The 26,884-nt window shown below is 37.5% G+C and overlaps 1 protein-coding gene across 1 annotated transcript in view; it reads left to right on the top strand.

Annotated features, from left to right (window-relative positions):
* Plcb4 (phospholipase C beta 4) overlaps positions 1-26,884 on the top strand; it is a 355,705-nt gene that overhangs the window by 109,403 nt on the left and 219,418 nt on the right. The window contains exons 2-3 of the mRNA XM_070006763.1: positions 8,449-8,513; positions 25,451-25,510. The gene's annotated coding sequence lies outside the window, so the exon portion shown is untranslated. The remainder of the gene's footprint in view (positions 1-8,448; positions 8,514-25,450; positions 25,511-26,884) is intronic.

The raw sequence follows: 26,884 nt of genomic DNA, 5'->3' as shown, positions 1-26,884 counted from the left end.
ATCACCTAAGCATATCCACCTTAGTGCTATTAACATTTTGGGAGGGATAATTTTTCTTGTAGGTGGCCATTCTGAGTATAACAGGTTGGAATCTATCCATTACATGCTGATAGCACATACAGTCTGTTTGTGCTGTTCATAACAACATACCATGCTGTTTATAACAACATACCATACAGAAAAGGTATCGCTGGAACTAAGGCTGGAACTAAGAAGATTTGGGGTCTTGGGGAAAACTCTGCCTCAAATATGATATCTTGCTACTGTGGTATCAAGATGGAAGGGCACAGTATGAGTTTGCTTTCTGTTGTTTTTAATACAGTATTACAGAGTGGGCAAATCGTAAGTAAAAAGGGTGTATTTTGGCTCATGGGGCCAAAGGTTGAAACATCACATCTGGTAACAACCTTAGGACTGGCAAGAGTCCCAACATAGCACAGGGAATTGTATGGTAAGAAACAGGATGTGTGTGTGTGTGTGTGTGTGTGTGTGTGTGTGTGTGTGTGTGTGTGTGTGTGTGTACGTGAGTGTATGCACATGGTTGTGATATGTCTCCCTTCCTCTTTTTCTTTCTTTTTCTTTTTCTTTTTCTTTTTTTTTTTGTCGGTCGTGGGGCTTGAACTGTGGGCCTGGGAGCTGTCCCTCAGCTCTTCAGCTCAAGGCTAGCGCTCTACCACTTGAGCTACAACGCCATTTCTGGTTTTCTGGTGGTTTATTGGAGATAGGAGTCTCAAGGTCTCTCCTGCCCGGGCTGGCTTTGAATCGCGATCCTCAGATCTCAGCCTCCTGAGTAGCTAGGATTACAGGCGTGAGCCACCAGCACCCGGCTTCCCTTCTTCTTTTTCTAAAGCCACCAATGTTCAATCATGGGGCTCCACTCTGATGGGCTTACCTTCTCTAAACATATCTTAAAGACCCCTGAAGTTTTCTTCCTCTTAGTATCTATACCTTAATGAAGATAAAACTTCATTCAGTGAATGAAGCTTTGTGAATCACACTCAAACTATATCCAACTATAGCAGGAATGGAAAGATAAAACAGAGTGGCCAGTCCTTTCTTAGTCCTGGCACTTGAACTCAGGGCCTGGGCACTGTCTGAGCTTCTGTTTAAGGCTAGCACTCTTAAAACTTGAGCCACAGAGCCACTTCCAGCCTTTCTGTGTAGTTTATTAGAAATGAGTCTGATGGACTTTCTCCTTCCTGGGCTGATTTTGAACCACAATTTTCAGATCTCAGCCTTCTGAGTCTCTAGGATTCCAGGTGTGAGTTACCAGTGCTTGACTTCTTTCCAGCTCTTTTAAAAAACATAAAACCATCCCTGAGGGCAGAGGCCCACAGCTCAATTGCCTCCTGGGGACCTCACCTCTCAAAACTGTGGCCTTAGGCATTAAGTTTCAACATAAATTTTGAAGGGAAAGCAAACATTCAAACCATGACATATATTTTAAACTTTCTAGAACTTAAAAAATGTCCTTTGAAGTACAAAATCACATAGGTTGAGAGTCTCTGGTTTAGATGGAAGTAATGACTTTATTGCTTGGAGTCCTTCCTTCATTTTAACAAGGGTCCTCTGGCTTCTATGTTGAAAATAAATTGAATTTAGAGGAGAGAGTATGAAGACAGGACGCAGGGGAACCTGAGCAGAATTCCAGGTTGGTGATGGAAGTGCTTAGAATCAGACTTGGGATGGCAAAGAGTGATTCGAATTTAGATGTTGTGAATGCCTGGCCATTGTGATTGGCTGACAGAATAAGATAATTGGCTACCAGGTTTGGGAAGGGAGGATGCAGAAGTGCAAATTTCAGGGAGACATCATATTTGATGTGAATGTGTTGTGTCTGAGAACTTTTATTGAATTGTTGTTGTTGTTGTTGTTTTTCCTTCATAAGAGTCCATAGGGAAGGTATTCTCTTTGTTTTGTTTTTAATAGAAAGGCACTGAAACTCAGAGAGATTTATTAATCACCCAAAGTCATACAGTCTATAAAGCAGAACCAGTATTTCAACCAGAAATCCCTTGATTACAAGGCTCCTGCTCCTTAGTAAACAGTATCAATGATTGTGAATGGTTCTCAAGGGAAGAGGGCAGCCTCTTACACTCTGCAAAGGTTAACTCAGTAGAGTAATTTTTCATTACATGCTATTCTGTTAAATACTGATATTTGAAATGGCAACAGTCATTTCTCTTGCATTTTCTACTAGGATTGAAAATAAGCATGAGCCTTAGGAAGGATTTTGTATAGTAATACAAATCACCTGTGCTTTCATTTGAATATGTTTGTCCCTGTATTGTCAGATTAAGACTTGAACCCCATTGTGATAGTGTAAATAAGTGAGGGTTTAGGACATGATAAAGTTATGAGGGCTTTGATTAGTGGCCCCAAAGAAAAGGAACCAAAGGAACTAGCTAGAGCCTCCTCTCTTGCACCACAGGAATCTAGAACGTTCCAGGTATCATGTGGAAACAGAGACCAGATACTAGAATCTCCTGGCAACTTAAGCTTGGGTTTCTAAGCCTCTAGGACCATGAGAAATTGATTTCTATTAATGAAAATTTTCTAGTCTGTACTATTTTATTACTGTAGCACAACTGTCAATCAGTAAATAAGGTATGTGGTTATATGTACTTAAGGTGAACTCAGAGTTGATATTTCTTAGTCTGTCTTTTCCATGTCTAGTCCTTCTCAGTTGCTTGGTAAATCAGGGGTTCTCTTGAAACACATTGAGTCTCTCTCGGGGAACTACAATACATAATTGCAAACTGCTTTCCCGTTTCTCACAAAATAGGTCCCCACATCAACAGTTCCAGGTGGCACTGGCTCATTTTGACCACCTTGGACATGTTTCTGTAGATGAGCTACAGTTAGGGCTCTGTGCAGGTGCCACTGGAATCTCTATGATTCCCTAAACCTCCTTGGAGCTTACGTATGACATTAATAAGCTGTGTTGTTCTTCTTTCATATTTTTTTCTGTCAAACACTTTTGACTTTTTAGCTGTATTTTCACCAGACCCTGGAGCTGTTAACCTGAATAGATTTTCTTGAAATGGATCCTGGAACCGTTTACATCCTCCGGCATCTAATCACACACGTTCTCTGTCTCTGTCGGTTACATAATTGTGTGTTTAAACTGTGGACTCCACAGGATTATTGTATCCACAGAGCTATTAGCAGAGTGATCCACTGGGGAGACAGTGGGAAGCTGGGTGTCATGATTGATTTCCTGGGCATTTGGGAAGTTGGAAGGTAATGTGAGCTGAACAGCTCTGAAGAACTGTCCACAGGCCTTTCTGCTTCAGGTGTTGTATATCATGATGCCTTAACCTGAAATAAAACTACTATTTCTCTCTCTTTTTTCTGAGAATAATACCAAGAGAAGTATCTGAGTAAGTCTTTGAGTTTATCTTAGTTGACTACTTATGAGGGCAGCTTCATGGATGTGTGTGTGACCTGTGAATTTATACAGGTCCTAGACTCAGAGGGATCCTGTGCATGACTTAATGCTGTGTTGTCACTGTCTTGAAAAATTTAATAACAAAGGGGTCCTATATTTAAATATAGCATGCTTAATATCCCTGAGCTCTGCAAATTAGCTGGTCTTGATCATTAGAGCTGGCCCCAGTTCTAGATTTCAGTGTTTAGTTGCAGCCACTGAGGTAGAAAGGTGTGTGTGTGTGTGTGTGTGTGTGTGTGTGTGTGTGTGTGTGTGTGTGTGTGTGTGTGTGTGTGTGTGTGTGTGTGTGTGTGTGTGTATTTAATCTGGAGAGTATTAGTGAACAACTTGTCATCATGTAGTAAATTTAGGGTTAAGGCTGGATGTATTTGTCATAACAAAATTAGCAAAGATAGCAAGAATGACAAAAATTAAGATCACCATTTTGGATAGGTTAAGAGAAGAGGCCTTTCTGAAGAAGTTACATGAGCAGAGGCCTCTGTCTTCTCTCTGTTCATATCATCTCTCTAGAGTGGGGTGTAGGTGGGTAGTTCAGTAGTAGAACACTTGTTTATTATGTATGAGGCAATCTCCAGCCATACCCAAAGGACAAAAATATGGCGAGAGGAGTCTACTTCAAAAATAAACCAGGAATCATAATAAACTAATAAAATTCATACAGAGTATATAATAGACAAGTGATGGAGCTATATTGTGATCTTTGGGAGTGTCGTTTACATTCTTGAAAATGTTGTTAGAGATGCCATTTGATCAATTGGCTGCAGTTGTTTTTAACAATATCTTTTAGATAGTGTGATGTCTTTTTATTTATATTCTGGGTTTTCTCAGTTATAGGCCTCTAATTATAACTTTCAAAAGCAAAATCATCATCTTCTTTCAAGTGTGGAAAAGTGTCATTAAACATGCCCCCCCTTTATAGTGTAAGAGATCTATTATGCTTATTTTTTTTAATGTAAGTTTATCATTAACTTGGTGTTTCTTCATGTTCTTAAATAACTGAATAGGTAAAATACTTGGTTTGAGTAGGGTTACCAAGTTATATAAAAAGTTTCACATTAGGAAAAATATGATTCTCACTTACCTGTTGGCACAGTACCATGAAAAGTGTTTATAGGAAAAGAAATGTTTCATTTAATCTATAGGAATTGCAAGTAAAATGTTGATATTAATATATATGCACCTATATATATATATATATATTCCCAAGAAACACACAAATGAACAAATGAAATAAAACTACTGAAGGTTTTAGGCACCTTACATTTTTTTCTGTTAGGCATTATTTCATAAAGCCTTAAAATCAACCTATTTTCTAATTTATTTACTTCAGTTACTCAAATTTGATAGTTATATAATAACATTATATTTCTCATTAGTCATTTTAATAGAGTTTGGAGTCATAAAGGAAAATATATAGGGCTTGTTAATTACAAGGAGGCTTTGGGTGCCTGTGCTTGCTTATTGAGCCATCATGCCATGGTTTTGTGTATTCGGGAGCACACTGCAGTTTTTCAGTAGGTAGTATCCCTCTGTGATGCAAGCAAGGGTCTCACAGAGTATCAACTTTTTCTTTAGTAAGTAAAGAGAAAGTGGGATTCCAGGACCATATAAAGAGAGTTGGTTTTTGTCTGGAACCTGTTCTAATTTGTCTAATTTTAGGATAGAAAAATGAGGCTTAAAAGGAAAGCCTAAGAATTCCCAGTATAATGCAAACTAAATGAAAATTATAGTTTGTTTGCACTAGCTGCCAGATATTTACAGACTCACCTGTCACATCCCCCCCCCTTTTTTTTTTTTATAAAAAATCTATGTCTGATTCATGGAAATGAGTTACTTGGGAACCACATTAAATTCATTTCTAACAAGCTTTCAGATGACGCCCCGCTGAGTGTCCATGGATACCTTTTGAGGAGCAATGCATCTGTGATGCTTAATTTAATGTGTCAAGTTACCTGGGTAAGAGATGCCAACAGGGTTGGTAAACATTATTTCTGGCTGTGTCGTGGAAGGCATTTCTGGAGCAGATGAGCCGCTTGACTTGCTAGACTGTCACAGCTGCATTGTCCTTGGCCAGTGCAGTTGAGCCTCACTAACAACTCCATTGAGAGCCTGAAAATAATAAAAAAAACAGGTGGAGAATTCTATTACCAATTGAGCTGGGATATCTATGTTTTCTAGCCCGTGGACACTAGAGTTTCTATTTCTTGGTCTTTCTGATTTCACCTGGTATAAATGCCAGGCTAAATATATGGCTAATTCCATCCCTGCCTCAGGTTTTTGGGTCTTTGGACTCAGAATCACACCATTGACTTTCATGGTTCATCAGTTTTCGGCAGGTAAATTGGGAGCCTTCTCTCTCTCTCTGTCTCTCTGTCTCTCTCTCTTTCTCGAGAGATAGATAGATAGATAGACAGACATATCTATATATATCTTGTTGGTTCTACTTCTCAGTAGTACCCCGACTAACATAATTTCAGACAACTTACCTTAGCATCCATCTTGTTTGTATGTGGAGACAAAACTGTCTTGGATAAGGGATTGGCTACTTTGAATGAGAAGGAACTTTTTGCAAATAAAATTAGCCTGAATATTTTTCTCATGCGCAGATATATTGATGTGACTACTTGGGGTGGGGGCTCTCTTCCTAGAATAGGATCAAAGGGAGACTTGTGGGAAAAGGAAGAACTTTGCACACTTCCAGTCAAACTTCTCGTTTGACAACAGATCAATTCTGCTTCTCTAGCCAAATTCACTACCCAAACTCATGGTTGTTCAGGAAGGGTTTCCTCAAAGCTTGGAGGCCCTTGAAAAACTGAATTTCTTATTGTAGGTGGGCATCAGTTGTTACTGACTACGAGTGGATGCTTTTGAACCTTAGCCAAGGATGCCAAGAACTAGAGGTTATAGTTCTCAGAAGTAGGAGAGCTGGGTGGTAAGGAAGGGCCTAGTAGAGATGATGGCATAGTTTGAAGCAGTAATTACAGAGGAGGCAGAGCCCACTTCTCCTTAGCGACAGCCTATGTGAGAGGAGCAGAAGCCTGGAATAGCAGAGGTCCCTTCAGAGAAATCGATGTGTAGGCAGACTTGAAAAGCAATTGAAACACGTTTGCACTAATGACTTTGGGGACCAGAATGCCCCAAGAATGGATTTGGAGGGCCAGAATGGTCAGAGGTGACCTCTAATTTGCAATGAAAATGACTGTTGGCTTTGTAAGTGGACAACTGGGGAGGATTGTGTAATGTGTGAGGTACTCAGTGAATTTCTTTATCTTGGACTTTGGGTGGAAAAAAAGATTTTCCTCTGCTTCTTGCAAGCTCTAGGGTGACAGATGGTGGTTGCTTTCTTACCGATTTTTGCTTGCAGAAAATAATGTAAGAATTGCAGTTTAGAATGAAGCCAATGAAAAGATGCTGGTATTTCACTTTAGTATTAAAGAACATTGAGTGCTGTCAGGCAAAGAATGGCTCAAATATAGTCTTCTGTAGTGCAGGTGGCAATGCCTACCTTTGGTGGGTTAGACGTGATATTCAGGAAATGCCCTGCGGAATATTTGGTACATACATTCTCCAAAGTAGAGGGCTTTTTAAAAGGAAGGTTATCTTGGGTTATTAGATAGAATGAGATATCTAGATGAGAACTGAGTTTCCTCAATTTGGTACCATAGCGCCAAAGCACAGGGGTTCTCAAGAATGCAAGATGTTAAATATCATGAATATTTGAATTTCCTTCCTATTCTTTTCTATAACCCACTCGTGGTTCAACAGTGTAGTGTTCAGCCTCCATGTGTTACGGATTTTCTTTGGTGGCATTTGGTGTTGAATTCTAATTTTATTCCCTTGTGGTCTGAGAGAATATGTGATTTCTTTTTTGTTTGTTTCCTTTATATGTTCTTCCCCCTATGGCATATCCCCTGTTGTCACTGTACTTGATTTTGGTATCCTGCATGTTGTATCTACATTTGTCTAATCTGGGGAGGGGAAGGGGAATAACAAAATGCTGAAACAAAGACACAGGATGACCCATTGCAACAATGATACCCACTGGACAGTATATTGGAAACAAGCTTTACAACTTTGGGCATGGGTGGAGTGGTGGGGAGGAGTGTAGGAGGTGGGGAAGGGAAGGTATAGTAGGACAACAACAAGGGAAGGGGTAACAATGATCGACAAGTAATGTACTCATTGCCTTACTCATGTAAATGTAACCTTTCTGTACAGCATCTTTACAATAAAATAAAATTTTAAAAAAGAGAATGCAAGATGTGAAGTAATTGAGATGCTCAAGTCCTGAGCAAACCAGCAAACCAATATTTCCACATACATGATAAAGGAAGAATTTACTTATAGAGCTTATGGTACACTGAGGTGATGTGTTGATATACCATGGGCTGTGATCACTAGAGGAGAGTTCAGTTTTGGCTATTATTAAGAATCTGTAGAATTTCTGTCTGCATCCAGGCTTTGGATTATGTAGGTCATCCCATTTCTGTCTTCCAGTCACCTTGTAAAGAGAGACTTTGATATTACCAGTCCACACACATTCACTATCCTTTAGACAATCCCTAGGTCTCGCAGTGAGGTCTCTGCTATTTAATGTTGGAGCAACCTGGTCAGCATGTGGCCAATCTAAGCTGATTTGTGTCTACAGGTATACACACCAGATTTCAATGCAACATAGTGACTCATCAATCATTTTGTATTGCATTATAATTTTAGGTGAAATCATGTTTAGGATATTCTGGGTTATTGAAAACACATTTAAATTGATTTTCCCTGCTTTTACTTTTTTCCAACATAACACTTATAATATTTTTAAGTTATACATGTCATTTGTATTATATTCCTATTGGGCAACACTGGTCAAGACTGGGACCCTTATTGAAATTTCCAGGAGAGGTTAAAGTATCAATCTCTCTGTCACCAGAAATAAAAGGAAACCTTAGGCTGCTTCAGGGGAGCGTTTATGATCTGAGATCTTTTTTTTTTTTTTTCCTCAGTGGAAGAACATTGCAGGAGCAAGTTAACAACTGAATTCCGGTGGCAATTCGGAAGGTTTCTCCAGGTACAATGTAAAGGTTATAGCTAAAATAAAGTTTTTACCTCATTTATCTATGGCTTTCTTTTACCTTTTTCTAAGTCAGCACCTGCTTACTGTTATTTGGCAAATGATGCTTTGTCTAAAGAATGTCCATCTCTAAAACATACTTTCTGCTCTAAACCAACACAATAAAAGAATATTTAAGCAAAAGAAAACTTCTTTGGTTATCATCTGTTTTGCTGTAAAATAAAGCAAGAGGAGAGGGTCGGTTTTCATCATTGCAATAGTGTCACAATTACTCGTTCTTTCTCTCTGGAATATGAGGACTCAAAAAGGAAAGTTTGTTATTTCTGGTTCTAAGTTGTAGGAAGTTATTGAAAAAAGAACTGCAGCCCTGTCTGTGCAGCAGAATGAATGAGGAAGGAGAATGTTAATTTAAATAAGGTTGAGATGATCTAGCTGGCTGTTTCAATCTGCTGAATGATTGCTTGTAAGAAGCAAATAAATGTAGGGCTTTGTGCTGTTAAATAGAGTTATAGTTTTCCAGTTGGAATGGATACTGTGATGTGGCTGAGTAGTCATATTAATGAGATATTTTTGGTCCCTCATTTGTCTTTAGATTACTTCAGTTCTAGAGATGAGAATGATTCACACTGTACTCTAATCATGAGAAATAGAGAGGCATGTCAATAAATTGAATTCTTCTATGTGCATATCATCATGTTCCTGAATTATTATTTAGCATTTTATTTCTCTCTCTAGAAGGCCATCTATAAAAGTCATAGAGGAATCTCTTGAACCTCTTTCAACCTTTGGTGAAAGGGGCATCTGGTGGACTGTGATTTTACGGGAGAGCTTTAGGATTTCTAAAGGTGCTTAGGTCTGATTGCTCTGTAGGTGGTGTGGGTATGATTGGCTTGCTTTGTAGCCTTGGTTGGTGTAAGCAGGAGGGAGGCAGGAACAATTACTACCAGTGGGACTCTGGCTATATGTTACTTAATGGTTAAGTGCTAGAACTTTCTGAAGGAATTCCAAAATATTATCTTCTTTTTTTTGTACATTTTTATTGTAAAAATGCTGTACAGAGGGGTTACAGTTACATGAGCAAGGTAATAAGTACATTTCCTATTGAGCATTATTGCCTCCTCCTTTGTTTTCCCCTTACCATCCCTTCCCTCCCACCTCCACAACTACCTCCCCCCACCCCCTACCCCGACCCCCACCCCCACCCCACCGAAGTTGTAAAGTTCATTTTCAACATAGTGTTTTGTACATCTCATTGTTACAATGGGTCAACCTGTATCCTTATTTAAGCATTTTGTTTTTTCCCTTTCCCTCACCGAATTAGAGAAGTATATCTACAAGATGCAGGGCACCAATATCAAATACAGTGAAAACAGGGGTTATACCAAGGGGGAGGAACATACAAAGAGACAAAAAAAATCACATGGTACATTATAAATACATTAGAAAGAATAGCAAATTTGTTTTCCTATCTTGGAGTTCATTACACTTAACACCATCTTTTTTTTTTGGAGGGGGGTCTGAATGCTGTCCCTCAGCTCTTCAGCTCAAGGCTAGCGCTCTACCACTTGAGCCATAGCGCCACTTCCGGCTTTTTTCTTTTTGCTTATGTGGTGCTGAGGAATCGAACCCAGGGCCTAAGGCATGCAAGGCAAGCGCTCTACCACTGAGCCACCTTCCCAGCCCACTTAACATCATCTTATCTGGTTATATGTACATAGCTTTTAACCTTTTTTGCTTGTCCTATACATGTACTAGTTATTGAAAATAAGGGAAACCATGGGACCTATGTTTCTTTGGGCCTGGCTTACTTCACTTAATATAATTTTTTCCAAGTCTTTCCATTTCCTAACAAATGGAGCAATATCATTTTTTCTGATGGAAGCATAGAATTCCATTCTATCTATCTATCTATCTATCTATCTATCTATCTATCTATCTATCTATCTATCTATCTATCTATCTATCTATCTATCCATCCATCTATCATCACATTTTCTTGATCCATTCATCTACTGAGGGGCATCTGTCTGGATTCCATATCTTAGTTATGGTAAATAATGCTGTGATAAACATAGTTGTGCTGGTAGCCTTAGTATGGACTTCTTTATGATCCTTTGGGTAAATGCCCAAAAGTGGGATTGCTGGGTCATAGGGGAGCTCTGTGTGGAGTCTTTTGAGGAAGCTCCATACTGCTTTCCAAAGTGGTTGGACAAGTTTACCTCCCACCAACAGTGCAGTATGGTTCCCTTCTGGCCATATCCCCTCCAGCATCTGTTATTAGTATCTTCTTATATTGTTTCTTTTAATGATAGATAAATGTTTCTGGATTATAATATTAAGTCAGCTTGTCAGACCCTCAGAATCATAACTACAGAAGGACTTTGAACCTGCCTTGGGAAGAAAAGGATATAAAAATGGACTTGGATTTACTTTCCTACTTGGTCCTAATCCAAAAGTAGTGAGAAGTTTCATTCATTCATTCATCCATCCATTCATTCATTCACTCTATAAGCATTTCTTAAACACTATAAGGGATGGAAGCATTGCATAAAGTAACTGACAATGGTCCTAAAGGGTGATACTTTGAATACTTGATTCCAAATAAGCTTGCTTAACATCCTATCTCTCATGGGATCCTGAGAATCACATTAGCAGAGCACTGACTTGCTCACCCTTGGATCTCACATGGTGGGGGCCCAGATATATAAAGGAAACTTGTCCAGTGCCATTTATAAATTCAGTCTCTCTTGTCCTTCAAAATGATCTTGAATTTCTTTTAAATTCATTATTTGCTGTCTTGAAACACTAGGTTATCTTAGTAGGAAATGGTCTTGATACAGACAGCATTCTTAACTTTCTGAGAGGAAAAAACCATTTTCTATATTCTAAACTCCAAGTGTTGAGATTCTTATTACTTTAGACAATTGATACAAATATATGATAGTTTAGAAATTATAATTTACTTACTTTGCCTCATTTCTTCCTACATGGTTGCTTCTTTTGCTTCACTATGTTAATCTTCATCTATTTACATTATAATCAGGCCATTTCTCTGTTGTTCATTCATCCAGCTGAATGATCCCTGTCAAACTCAGCCTACAATATCTGATCAGGAATATATTACACAAAAGTCACCAAGAACAGAAGAGAAAAGGCTTTGTGATTTTTGTCTTTAGTCAGAATTCTCAATGACTCCATGATGGCAGAACATGTTCCCAAAATTAGTTATTGAAAATGGCAATCTTGCTTTCTCACTCTCAAAAACTGGATGCCAGCTAGCTTACCCAGACATTGTGTGTCAGTTTTACAGAATAAGTGACTGTCATTTCTTTAACTTTCTAGTGCTATTTTTCCTCCTTGAAGTCATTACTTTTCTTCACACTTCAAATGCAATACATAAACCATTCTTTTTGTCTCTACATGCAAAGTGGAGCACTAAATCTGAAAGTTTTTCCAGATACCAGTTGTGACTGGCATTGACTACTGTCACCGTTCACATGGACTCTTATAGTGGCCTCTTAATTAAGGTTTCTCTTACTGTTTCATTCTTACTGTTGCAATTGATTCTCAAACAGCAAAGTTTTGCTTTAAACTTAATTCAGATCATGCAAGTGTGCTTTTGACAACACTACTTGCTTTATATTTAACTGGATGCAATCTATGTCTTTATGGTGTCTGGCTTTGGGTTTTGCTGATTTTGTCTCCTTCTAGTGCCTTCCTTTCTCACTCTGCTGTGTTGGAGCTATAATGGTTTCTCCAGTCTCTTAAAACACATACTTTCTTCAGGGCCTTTCCACCTGCAGCTCTCTCTCTCTTCTTGGAACCTGCTTCCTCTGGAGGCCAACTCCCCCATTTCTCAGGTCTTTGTTCATCCCTTCATTAGTGTTTCCCTTCCTGAGACCACTATCCAACAGAGTAGCCACTAACCCTGCTAGCAAGGCAATACATATTTGCTGGATGCGTGAAATAGTTATTTTTCATGTAAAGACATTTAATTTCCTGTTCCATCTATGCAAATAGATAAGAAATGAATAAAATCATCCTTAGGAACAGATTTTTTTTTTAAACAACAAAGTTGTAAGAAATCAGATGCGGTACAGATTCCAAACCATATATTTACTTTTCTTAATTTGAAGTTCCAAGATTAATTAAAAAGGACAATAAATCATTGAAAATTATAAATCTTCCTCAAAACACCTAATATCTGCAATCAGTTTCTTGACTAATATAAATAATGTGGCCAGTATAATTTTGAATCTTGGTTTTATAAACTATCAGAAAATCTTTTACCATAAATTTAAACTAGCACTTGCCATAAAATGTACTTTTTGTATGGGCTATATGTAAATTTATGCATAATACTTAAATTATCAATCATTTATGATTTTTAAATTGTAAAACATTGTAAAGTATCAAGTTATCTCATAGTATTTTATGAAATGGATGATTATTATCAGTTTATTAGTGTTTACAGATTTGCATATGTATAGAAGGAACAATTTTTCTAGGAACAATTTTTCTAGCACTAGTATTTTTCCCCTGTGTGTTGTAACTGTGAATTTATTTAATTACATAGGCTTGTGGCTCTGTCTCCAAATATATTACTGATTTATGGGTAGAAGTATGTATTATTCTGAAACCCTACAAAACTCAAAGACTCCTAATTTTAAAATTATTGAAATATCAAATATCTCTTTGTATGACTAAAATTAGCAGAATGAAACCTTGACAGTACCAAGTGTGTGAGGATGAAGAACATCTGGGAGTCTCAGATATTAATGGTGGGAATACAAAATGGTGCCACAGTTTTGTGGTTTCTTATAGGGTTGTGCATATATTTACATCTAACCCAGATAGTGCTACTTGCAGATATTGACTGAAATGAAATGCAAACTTGGTTTCACCCCAAGTCCATGCATTCCTATTTATAATAGCTCTTTTTCCCCTAATTTATTTTTTAAATTATCCTTCAATAGTTGTACAAAGGAGTTGAAAGCAGTTTATGAATATAGTGCATCTTGAGCAGTGTCACGCCTTTAAACGTTCTCACCCCGCTCAACCCACCCCTTCCCTTACTTTACTTAATTTTGTAGTATATGCAATGAATTCTTGACTACATTCTTGACCTTTACTTTCCTCCATTTGTCTACCTCTTTCCTTTGGCCCTCCCACCCCCCCCCCCCCCCTTTGGAAGTTCCCATTTCCTGGTGCTTATTTTGTTGGACTTCTACTTTGTCTTTCTAAGGAATAACACTATTTGAGCTCTCCATATAGTCTACCATACTTCAGCTATTTGTAACCACTTGCTTACTACCCAATTGTGTTTACTTATAGATTTGTAGGCACATTTTAGCTACTACAAATGAGGAAAATGGTACAACCCATGTTTCTCTAGATCTGACTTACTTCACTTAATGTAATTTTTTCCAAATCCTTTTCTTCCATTTCCTTACAAACTATATAATATAGCAGTACTTTCTATAAGTACCCCAAAGTAAAGACAATGTAGGTGTCTCTGAATTAGGGAATGATAATCTAAATTGTCCAATATCCCCAAAGCAATGAATTACTATTTAGCAGTGAGGAGGAATGAACGATTACAGCATATACCAACATAGATGAATCTATCAATAGGTTTTATGGAGTGAAGAAAGCTGTGTATTACCAATTTCACATGGGAAGGACAACCTCATGGGAACAGAAACAGGACATTGGTTATATAAGGATTGGAAAGAGAGTATGACTACCAAGGGGAAACATTTGAGAGTTTTGGGGACTATGGAATTATATCATGCTTTGATCTTGTGGTTAGGTCATATTACTATATGCATTTGTCATAGATCATTGAACCACATTAGAAAGCAACCCTTTATATGTGAAGTTAAAGTATACACATAGTATACACTTCTCTTAATCATTAAGATCAATTATGTGTCTGAATCATCCATTGCCAAGATCTGAATGACACATATGGGTGCTCACATCTAAACCTTAGCTAAACATTTCATTTTACACTGGTTGTTGTGGTTTCCTTTTTCCTGCTTCAGGTTGAGTACTTGTAACATGATACACTTTGATTCTGAGGTCAGACACAGCAGTGATAGAAATTCTTCCTAGGATCCATCAGAGCATGTATCACATTATCAGAAGGATCTTTCCACATGAAGAGCCTAGCTCACTGGGAATGATAACGTTACTCATCTTGTTTGTTTTAATGGTAGTTAATAATCAGGTGCATAAATCTTTTCATAAAACCAAATGTAAATGGTAGGAAACAGGTCTGGAGCAGGCTACTGCTGATACATATTAGGTCGTGTATTTGGGATCTTTGCTTTCACTGTGGTTCTTGTCTCAGGGTTCTGGCATCTGTAAGCTGTGTGGGCTTGAAGAGTTTGTACTGTTCACTTCTATATAAAGCTCAGCTGGGCCAGTTCATGCCTATTGTAGTGTCTCATTTGTCTCTGGGACACACACACATGTGTGTATATGCACATATATACACATATACCCTGACAAACATAAATGATACTCCAACCTGAATTCATAAAAAGTGAACTTTGGGCATTGAAAACTTTTTATAAATTGTACCATACTCTTTTTTAAAAATCCCTTTGCAATTTACTCTTCCTAAGGAATATGTATATATAACTTTATAAGTATATAGATATTTTTATTCATTTATTTAATATTTAAGGAAAATCTACCCCATACAGGGTCCCAGGGCTGCAACAAGTTAACAAGTACGGACAAGGTTTTTGCCCTCAAGGACCTACTTTTCAGTAGCAGAGAAAGAAAATAAATAAGTGAATATAATTTAAGGTTTAGAAAGAAAACTAAGATGGCATTTCTCAGTTCTTGTGCTTGCTTTAGACCAACAAGGCATGCTTTTTGTCTTCACGTCATCTCTAATTCATCTTCTCTGCCTTTTGACTTTTGCCAGCTGCAAGATACAGGGTTGTTTTTTTTTTTTAAACTTTTTTGCTTGAAAATATGTACAGATTCTTGAGGCCAATGTTGTGTTATAGCCAACCCTGTTTTTATCATCCTAGTATCTTCTTGTATCTTCTGCTTTTCTTCTTCTTTCAGTGTGCTTTTAACCCAAAGAAATCAACTTTTTGCCATCAGATTAGAAGTGAATCACAGCAGATTAAAGTGCTTATTTTTCTCTTTAGAGCAACACATCTTGAGTTACCCATATTACTGTTCTAAGCTGGATTTGTACAGATCACTTCTCTGTGTGCACATTGATATACTGTGAAATAAAGAAGTGGGCAAGGACTTCCATTGAACACCCACTCAGGGTTGCTGGGATGTGATAGGCATTCTTGTGTGTCTTATTCCATTTAGCTTCGCAGCAATGAGTGAGGGAGATAATATTGCTGCCTTGGCAAACAAGGAAACTAGGTCCAGGAGAGGTTAATTGACTTGTAGTCTGAAAGATAGTTCTGTTTCACTCCTAAACCCAGTCTCTTTATACTCCCCAATGTTCCATCTGGGATTAGAGTTCTTTTCATCTCATTCTCACTTGCAACAGGAGTTAGATATTGCACCCATCTTTTGAGATGGACCCTTGAAGTTTCCTCTCAGATTGGGTTGCTCTCGCTTTTACTTTTCAGACTCCCAAGAGATTTGGCCTAATTCTATCTATTTTTCAAATCTGCTATCACCTACTTGATCACCTGTTTCTTTCTCCACATGAATGCCTACAGAGGAAAATTGAGCCCCACAGTTATATAGCTTTGAACAGCAAACCCACATGGCTCTCCTATTTCTATAGTTCTACTTCAAAAAAAATCACCAGGAAAGCAAAGGTGAAAAGCCCCTAAAACATCACAAGCACAGTTAAAATTTTATATGTTGAACCCAGTATATATATTCTATATCTTGAAAACTTATTTGGGTGTTGTTTCTTGCAAATTCTAAGTCCTTTTAAGAGGAATTAGTTACTTAAAAAAATCATTGATACTATAGTCCAAACTGATTCAATTTGGTGTTGCTGTGTAACTCAAATAAGATCATATTTTTGGTGACAGTTCAAACTCTAAGTTTTTCATTATGAAGAGGTTCTGTGAGCGACTTCCAGAAAGGAGAGGTATGTCATGTTAGGAGAATGTGTTCCTAAAGGGAATGGATGTTATGCTTAAAGTGCTTTTGGGTCCCACGTGACCATTGAACCCTTGAGATACGGCTAAGTTGGACTGAGACATCTTGCATAAACTTCATGCTGGATTCCAAAGACTTGGAATGAAAAGAAGTTAAATATTTCATTTTTATATCAACTACACACATATTATATAAAAACACTCTGTAGAGACACATTCTATAGAGGTTGGTAAAATATACTCTGAATTATACTCACTTTTCCTATATTTAATTTTGTTAGGATTATGACTATTTTTATTAGCATGTATTAAGTTTTTCCTGGGAGTTCATTATGACACTTTTGTATGTGCACACAATATACCACCATCAAACTCACCAGTCTATCTCTGCCTATCATTCCACCCCCCTTTTAAAAGCATTTCAACAGATTTCATTGTTCTGTTTTCATACATGTTACTTAATTACTTGAACCATATTCACCTTCTTAGTTAGCCTTCCTTTCTTCCACTGGTACTTGCCTCCTGACAGGGCCTCTTTTACTTGCCTACAATTTTTCCCCCCATTTTTATGTTGTATATATTGACTTCTCAAAAGGGTTTCACCACGATAATTAGTAGTGCATAGATTATAACTTAGATTAATTTGTTACTCAGTGACATGCCCTTGAGATTCAGCCAAGTTGGTGTATTACCAATAGCTCTTCCCTTTCATGGATGAATAGTATTCTGTGATTTTTTTTACCTTTCTAATGGTGCTTTTAGAAAGTTCAACATTGCCTATCTAACTTGGATTTGTGGCTTGTATCAGGCATCTATAGAATAGCATTGGTTTGAGAGTATTTTTGGAATGAGGTCATTAAAATGCATATTTCTGCCAGGTACTCATACCTGTAATCCTAGCTACTCAAGAGGTTGAGATATGAGGATCATAGTTCAAAGCCAGCCTAGGCAGGAAAATTTGAAAGACTCATCTCCAATTAACCATCAGAAAACTGGAAGTGGCACTGTAGCTCAAAGTGGTAGAGTGCTAGCCTTGAACAAAAAACAAAAAAGCTCAGGGACAGCACCCAGGCCCTGAGGTCAAGCCCCACTACCAAAAAACAAACAAACAAAAAACAAAAAACAAGCATATTTCCATAACACTTTCAGTTAACTTTAAGTATTCCTGGGTTAAATGGTATATTTTGTTGAGATCACTGTAAATAAGATTACTTAAAAATGAACAGGAAAATGTGACTTAAAATCCTATTAAATCGAGAGCCACTGGCTCATCTTTGTAAACCTGGCTCTTCAGGAGCTTGAGATCTGAGGATTGCAATTTGAAGACAGACTGGCCAGGAAAGTCTATGAGACTCTTATCTTCAATTAACTACAAAAAGTCAGAAATGGAGCTTTACCTCAAGTAGTAGAGCACTAGCCTTGAGCACAAAAGCTCCTGGGCAATGTTCAGATCCTGAGTTCAAGCCCCAGGTCTGGCACACCCTCCCCCAATCTTATCAGGACCCTAAAATCATTCCTGTGTCCCTATTTCCCCCTCTCCCTCCTTTTATCCTTATTTCTATCTTTCTTTCCACGAAAGAAACTTTTCCTGTAACTAAACAAGAAGGGATACTTAGCAAACTTTGCAGGTGGAATTCAGTGTACTGGTTTAAGACTAATCAAATGGTTTATATTTATCTGATATTTTCTCCCTTGGGAGTTTCAAAAAACGTTTTTTCCCATCCAACTTAAGCTGCAAAAAGAAACCTGTTCCATTAACTTACGATGGAATCAAGAAACAGGACACAGGGACAGTTCAGAACAGATTAAAGCCGAGGTGAAGGATAATATCATTTTCAATTAAAATTGCCTGGGGAAATTAGGTAGGCATAGAATAATTACCTGGGTTGGCACACAGCCAGACTTCTGAAACAGACACCCTGCTGGAATTTTCTGAGGAATCATTGCCTAGTACTGCAGGTGGGGGCTTTGGAGTTTATGTGTCATCCCAATCATATTTAAATGACTGGCTGCAGTACTTGGATTTTAAATGATTTTATGTAGCATGGTGTGTTCTAATAAATAAAACCCAGTAAAAACTAAGGCTCAGAATAGATAATACCACAATGTGTCAGATTAAAGAGAGGGGTTTTCTGACAAAATAAATATACATTTCTGTGATCTCTACTAGTAGCCACCAAGACTCTGGCAGTGAGATTGAATCATAGGAAGAAATACAGAGGCCTGATTAAATTATGCTTCCAGATGATCACTTCCATGTGCAAAGGGCCTGACAGGCTGACAGTCTTTGTTTAGAACCTGGCAAGTATCAGTTGCTGAGAGGTGGACTTTTTAACATAGTTCTTAGGTTGAGCTATTGAAAACCAATCTGCCTTTAATCACATGTCAAGATCTACTGCTGTGTTGTGCTCCCTACCCCAACTCAGGATTATGGCTAGGAAACATGGGTTTCTTGGTGTTATACTGCCTGATCCTTGGTACCATGGCTCTTGATATCATGCTAGCCTACCCCTGCTATGGCTGAGTGCAGTTGATGGAAAAGACCATGGCTCTTGATATCATGCTAGCCTACCCCTGCTATGGCTGAGTGCAGTTGATGGAAAAGACTTGAGATTATTTTGAATAGAAGGACCTGTGGTCCTTCTATTCTCTTTACCTAAAGGAGGCCCACTTTCTTCTTCTTCTTCTTCTTCTTCTTCTTCTTCTTCTTCTTCTTCTTCTTCTTCTTCTTCTTCTTCTTCTTCTTCTTCTTCTTATTATTATTATTATTATTATTATTATTATTATTATTATTATTGCACTGGGATCCAGTGCCTCTTCTACTTGGCCTTTTAATTCTGATCCTGATATCAGAGCTTGAACTAAGAGCACTGAGCTCTTTCTTAGCTCTCTTGCTCATAGCTGGTCCTCTACTACCCAAGTCATTCTCCAACCCTGTTTGGCTTCAAGTCTAAGCTCAATCTATTAAAGTCAAAATGAAGCACATGGAAGAGGGGTTTTAAAGAATGAAAATAACAAACAACTTACATTTTTCTTCTATCCCTTTCCAAGAGATGATAAAGATGGTTAGAGAACTGGCTTTTGGTTTTCTGTATAGCTTAACTGGCCTCCAACTTTCATGAAATAACTTGGAATGAGTTCTTATGACCAGTTTCCAGTGTTGAATCATAGAACCAGTTAATTGCCATTGACAGCTGCAAGAACTATAACTTTCCTGTGCAGGGTTTAGAATAGTTTCTCAAACTGGCAGTTTTAGCCTTGGGGAGGGAAAAATGAATGGCTGAGCACCTCTGGCTGGGCATCCTTTGCACAATGACGAAGAAGAATATATGTATACCAAGAAGGTAGAACTTCCTTTAGGCCTGAAGGACATTGCTGAGTAGTCCTGCCATTTAAGGATCATTTACTCAAGGGAGCAGAGAACATAAAGAGAGAATTGGCTGGTGAAGGGACCTGAGAGGGTAGGGGCCAGAGGCACCTGGTTCACCTACACACTTCCATGTTAGGTGACAGTGGCTGCTGGATTGTTCTACAGTGTTGCAGAATCATGTAGATGTCTACGAGATGCTGAAATTTTGGTTATTTATGTCAATCTGCTATTTTTAAAGTATAACAACCAAGCCAAAGTTTAAAAGATGATCACAGAATCCTATGAACCTAGATGTGACCAGATTAGGCCATGGCAGCTTCTACTTTCCTGCATCTTTCAAGAGTGAGTATTTGGGAGATGTGTGAGAGGCAGAGGGCGTTGGAGAATGTGAGTTTTGTGAGTACCTAGAGTTGTATTCTGCTCAGAGCCATAGTTCCAAAGCTGAGAACATTGTCTTAGGTTTAGTGAACCTGCAGAGACATAAACCTGTTCATAGGTTTGAAAATACAAAATGTGATTGCCATTAAGATTGAAGACTTCTGATGTTGCAATGTGGTATAGTATTTGGGCTAACATGATGACCTTTTTGTTTTTTAACCTACTGTTCCATTTGATGGCTTTTGGGAATGGGAACAGAGTAAGAATTGACCCCCTTCTGTGTTGTTTGGGTTCTTCCCAGATATTTGTAGGTTTTTTTTCTCTTATGTAAATAAAATTCCACATTCTGCTGGAATTACCTGTTGCTTTAAAATAAGACTATCTCAAGTACCATGGAATCAAGGGTGATACTGTGCAGTAAGATATTGTGGGTTTTTTTTTTTTTTTAACATTTTGGAGGGTCCATTACTCTTTGGTGAAGGTGAAATACAGCTATATGTTTCCTATCCTAACGAATATCATGGAAAATCACCATCATAATTTTTGAAAAAAACATGAATATTTACCATTTTCTGTGTTTTCCTTGAAGAGTGTGATTTTATCATTTTTGAAAACAGCTGGTTAATAGTAAGTGCCAAGATCACTGAAATGCAACCTTTTTTTTTTTTTTTGGTCGGTCATGGGGCTTGAACTCTGGGCTTGGGTGCTGTCCCTCAGCTCTTCAGTTCAAAGTGAGTGCTGTATCACTTGAGCCACAGCACCACTTCCGGCTTTCTGAGTGGTTTATCAGAGATAAGAGTCTCAAGGACTTTCCTGCCTGGGCTGGTTTTGAACTAGGATCCTCAGATCTCAGCCTCCTGAGTAGCTGGGATTACAGGCATGAGCCACTGACACCCTGCACAAGCTTTTAACTACTTTAATTAAATATAAATTATACAAAGCAAAACTCACTTAAAATGTCAAATTCAGTGATTTTGGATGTAGTTTACAGTACAACCGCTCTAACCATAGCACATTTTTATTACCCTGAGTTCCTGCATTTGCCACCAGTTATCTCCATCTTCTGTAATGTAGTCATGGGAATTCCTACTCACCTTTGTTTCTGGGGATTTGCCTGTTGTGGACATGGATGATACAATATATGGTTTTTGTGACTGGCATAATGTTTCTTTTTCTTTTAAATTTCATTTCTATTGTGTCAGTATAGATGAGCACAACCTACATATCATTGTTGGGTTTTTAGTGTTGAAAAACATTCTATTGTGAGGATAAACAACACTTTATTAGTCCATCCATTAGTTGTTGGACATTAGAATTGTTTCCACTTTTGCTACTGTGTATAATGCTATTGATATATATGTGTGTGTGTGTATATGTGTGTGTGTGTATATATATATATATATAGATATCTATATCTATATCTAGATAGATAGATAGATAGATAGATAGATAATTTCCTTGTAGATATTTAGGAGCAGAATGGCAACATTTAAGCTACCATTTAAGACTGATCTCCCAAGTTTTTCCCTTATACATATACCAGAAGTATATGAGGTTTCTGACTTCTTGAACTTCTCATCAAAGCTTGTTATTCCTTATGTTTTGATTATAGTTTTCCTAATGGTTATGAAGTAGTATCTCATGGTGGTTTTAATTTACATTGTCCTGTTCGTGAAATATCTGTGTATTTTCTGGAGATTTGTCTATTCATAGATCATTCAACCTATTTTGTGGTTGAGTTGTAAGTTTTAGATAAAAGTCTTTTTATTAGATACATGTTTTGCAAAACTTGTCTCCTCTTCAGTGGCTGTCCTTTTCACTTTCTTGATGATATCTTTTGAAGCACAAAAGCTTTGAGAGCTGTCTAATTTATCTGTATTTCCCTTTTGCTGCTTGTGCTTTTGGGGTTATATCTCAGAAGCCATTGTATAACCCAAGGATACAAAGTTTTGTTCCAATGTTAGATTAGCCTATTTACTTTTAAGGATGTTTTACAGTACTCGCTTTTATCCATGGTAAGCAATTTTCAAGACGCATACACATTTATATAGTTTGATTTATAAACTAGGCTTGGTAAAAGGTTGCCAACAATAACACATAATAAAATAGTACAACTACAAGAATATACTCTATGAAAGTTATGTGAAAGTACTGTCCCTCTCTCAAAATACCTGACTGATGGTAATCACCCTGCTTATGATCATGGGTCACTGAAATCATGGAAGGAACAAAAAACCAATAATAAGTGATACAGGATCACATGTTGAGCTTTTCTTTCCTTTTCTTCTCATTACTTTTTTTCTTTCTTTTCTTTTCTCCTCTTCTTCTTTATTGCTTTTTTTCTTGTTCATAGTGTAAGGTAGGAGGTCTATCTTCATCCTTTTGCTTGTGGCTATCCAGTTCAATACTATTTCTTGAGTAGACCATCTTTTCCTGTTGTATGGTCTTGGTACTTTCATTGGATAGAAACAGTTATTGTTTCACTAACACCAATACAATGTGGCTGTTAGGTATTTTGTTCAACTGTTAGGTATTTTGTTATCTTCCATACTGTAGGAAAGAAAAAAAATTCTTCTTTCGGAAGACCAAAAAATACAGAGACTTATATGAATACCCCTAATTATAGATTTCCCCCACCACACCTCACATGCTTTCATACATAGATCCTTCCTTACCAGTGAATCCCCATTAATTTTTCAGCAACCAGAATGACCATATTTGATTACAAAGGCTGGTAATTTCTGGTCTTTGTTTATATATGAACACAACACCCAATGAGTCATAATAGTATGCCAGAAGCTAAATAGTCTGTGCCACAATGTTCATACAGCTTTACTTCTTTGTATAGTATTAAAACATTATTATTTTCAAATGCTAACGTATGCACAGAATTTGAAAGGTTTAGAAAACAAATGTGGGAGTTTTATGCCTGGTAGTCACTAGGGAATTAGGAAAAGGAAAAAGAAAATACGCATCTCATCTTTACATCTTCGAAAAAGACAGGAAGCAAGAGGTATTTCAAAGTAAGCAAGGTATGTCAGAATGTCAGAGTCATTAATACATGAGCATTTTAGGAACTCAGCTTGCCTCCTAACTGCAAGTGACATAAGAGAGCTCTAAGTGGACTATTTAATTATTCTTTTTTTTTGGTCAGTTGTGGGTCTTGAACTCAAGGCCCAGGCACATTGTTTGTGAGTTTTATTTGGTAGCACACTTCTACCTGTGTCACAGCTCCACCGCTGGCTTTCTGGTAGTTAACTGGAGATTAGAGTCTCATAGACATCCCGCTTAGGCAGACTTCAAACTGCAATTTTTAGATCTTGGTCTACCAAGTAGCCAGGTTATGGGTATTAAGCCATGGTAGTTTTTAATGTGCACCTAATCCTTGTCCTGACACCACTTATAGACTCATGTTCGTATGTGGTTTTAAATATAAATCTAATGAAAATATGTTAAATGCCATTGAAGAGGCCCTACGTAGCCATTACACATGAGTCAATGAAACTGTTTCAGTGTATTTGAGGTACACAGTTACCTAGCTTTCACTAGCTCTGTGTGATTCTTAAATATTTTCTCTCTGTCCTAGATTTCTCTACGGTAGAATAGGAACAAAACCAGCACATGCATGCCAAGTTTCTATGTGGATACTAAATGATGATATATTTTAGGCTTAGAGCCTGCCTGGGTCATAGTTAAATATTCACTGGATCAGTAAAGTCATTGTACATATACTTTATGTCCTCTCATTCTGTGTAGTAGAATATTTAAAATGGAATGTTTTAATACGTAGTTTGGTATGAATTAGATTGACCTTAAATTTCACATTTAAAAGTAAAACATTCCATGATGAAGTACTGCACAATGACAAATGTTAGACTAAAAACAAAAGCTTTAGGCCCCCTTCTATGAACCCATCTTAATTTTTTTTACCTTCCTTTCATGCCACTTTCCCAGAGGAAGTCATATTTCAGTTTCTTGTTACCTAACTAGATGTATTATTTGCATATAATGAAAAATGAAATTGTTGTAATTCTGTGCTTACGCATAGTGAAGTTTAACACATGTATGGACTCATAGTTTACACATGACTATACTACTTCAGTTAAAAAAATAAATCCTGTGATCTGACAATTTATTTTCATAACCGTCTACCTAACTCCAGATTTGCTTCTTCATATTTCATGGCATAGTCTTGACGTTTACGGATGTATCCTCCCTGGGAACTGGTCAAGAGTCCCTGCCAGAGACATCTTCATATACAGATGATAATAAAAATCAATTCTGAATTCAATCATCTTTACATACATCACCTCCCCTAGATCTCACTTGCCAGTTTTTTTATGCCTGTTATCTTCCCAGCTGCTAATAGGCCTCCTCCTCCTCCTCCTTCTTCTCTTCTTCTTCTTCTTCTTCTTGTCTTCTTTTTCTTTTAAATTTTACTTCTGATTCCATCTCAAACCTTTTTCTCCTTGCTACATCTTTGGAAAGACCTGGAAACCTACATTTCAGCCAAACCAGAAGTCCGATGTCAAATTCAGACTTGACATAAACAACTTATTAACAAAGAAGAGACAGAAATACACATAAAAAATGACTTTTATAGTTAGATGCAATTCCATTGTAAATCTTCTCTGCTCAGAACTATGCTGCTTGGAAAGGTTTCTTCCGATTGCAGTTTATCTGAGGGTATTTGACATATTTCCTAACAATTACAGTTCATCTCAGGACATTTTACTATTAATCAGGAAAAGGCAATTCCATTTACTTCAAGAAGGTTTTAGATAGCCTTGTTTAATGGTTGCTTAAGTATTTTACTAGTTGAAGAGGCCGAGTAGATCAGCAACAGTGGAGAAAGGTCAGGATACAAAATCCTGTTGTGTGGGCAGAACAGTAACTATTTCTGATTTGAACTCTGCATGTCCATTGTGTAAAACTACTGACTGATATGTTAATATCTTTCTGATATGCTTTAAGAAGTCTATTATAAATTCTGGTTCTAAACTGCAAAGACTTGCTGCTTTTCATGAGAACTTGAAAGTTCTTGCCGTTAATTTTTCTCTTGTCTGTGTTTGTTTTGTTGACAGAGAACCAAATTCTGTGTTTGACCAAGTGGACATCAGTCTTCATTGGTGGAGAGCTGCCTGGTGAGTACTCAATGGCCCTGAAATGAGGAACGAAAAGTGCTGGATTCTAGAGTTTTCTGTCAGTAAAGTGAATCTCTGGATTCACACTGATAGCCCTCTGAAATGTCTTTTCAAACAGATTCACAGTCACCTTTTCTTGGGGGACAGTGGAGAATGAAGCGGAATCTTCTTGGGTTTTCTACATTTCATTTTCCTAATTCTACTATTGGCCTAGGCTGTATCCTCTGCATACTTTCTGCTTACTACGTTTGGTAGTGTTTCCTCTGTTGTTTTAGTCTTTCTTGTTCTTTTTCAGGAGGAATATATGTGGCCTTTCAGTACGAGGCAGGTTTTGTTAGGGATAGTCCCACCAATGCAAAAGAAGAAAAGAATCACATTTGCTATACTCATTGGACAGTTAGAATCCTCCGTCTTGGGATATCTACCTATCTGGAAGGTGTCAATAAATTCTTTATCTGTTTCCCTTATGTTCCATTTTACAAATCTTCCATGAAATGCCAGAATAGGATGGGAGTATTTTGAGTAGGGCTGAAGCACTTTAATGACAAACTTGATCTTACCCATGTGTTACGCTAGAGCCGGAATCCTAGCCAATATGAGAGTCTGTTCTTTTCTGAACCCTTCATCAAACTGCTATTTTCTAATTATTGTTGCACATAAAAAATGTACTATCTGTCCTTTCTTCCTTTAAGGGACAAGAAATCATTTTGTAGTGATTACACTTGCCACAAACTTAACCGTTCCTCTTGATACTGAACGCCAAGGTCCCAGGCTTTTACTGTCAGTGTTTTTTCTCTCCAGAGTGTTACATGTCATGTCAGGAAGTCTGTTATCTTCTGTCTGTCTGGCAGTGCCTGGGGCTGGTTTTCTTCTGGCTTTTCTGTGAGGGAAAGAAGAATTGCATAATCTGACAGCTCTCTAAATGATCGGTCATTAATGATGACATAGGAGTATCAAGAAGGTAGATTTATTATTGAATGTTCCTACCTATTTTTAGTCAAGTGGACTATATTTTACTACTCCCTGAGGATGACTCATAAACCTTGTCTCAGTAGGCATAGCAGAGTTGAGGGGTTCTGAGTAATTCCAGAGATTTTAAATCAGTATGACTTACCCATCTGCCTTTGGCTCTATTTTCCTGGCCTATCCATTTTTTCCTGTGCAATACTATGATCTTAACTAGGTTTTTTCATCAACTGTATTTTAAATGGTTTATAAGAAGAGTTATGTATTTAATGAATATAAACCCTTCATCTAAACAAGCCAAAATTCAAACAGAGCTCAGCAGTTGTTTGTTCAAAATTTTAACTTCAAAGAAGACATTCCTGTACCACTTAGTAGTGGTATAAATGCCATACATTTGCTTTTGCAAAT

The sequence above is a fragment of the Dipodomys merriami genome, unplaced genomic scaffold (genome assembly GCF_024711535.1).
Source record: "Dipodomys merriami isolate MVZ:Mamm:240054 unplaced genomic scaffold, mDipMer1.0.p SCAF_7, whole genome shotgun sequence".
Lineage (NCBI taxonomy): Eukaryota > Metazoa > Chordata > Mammalia > Rodentia > Heteromyidae > Dipodomys > Dipodomys merriami.
This window is presented reverse-complemented; position numbering and strand designations above follow the sequence as displayed.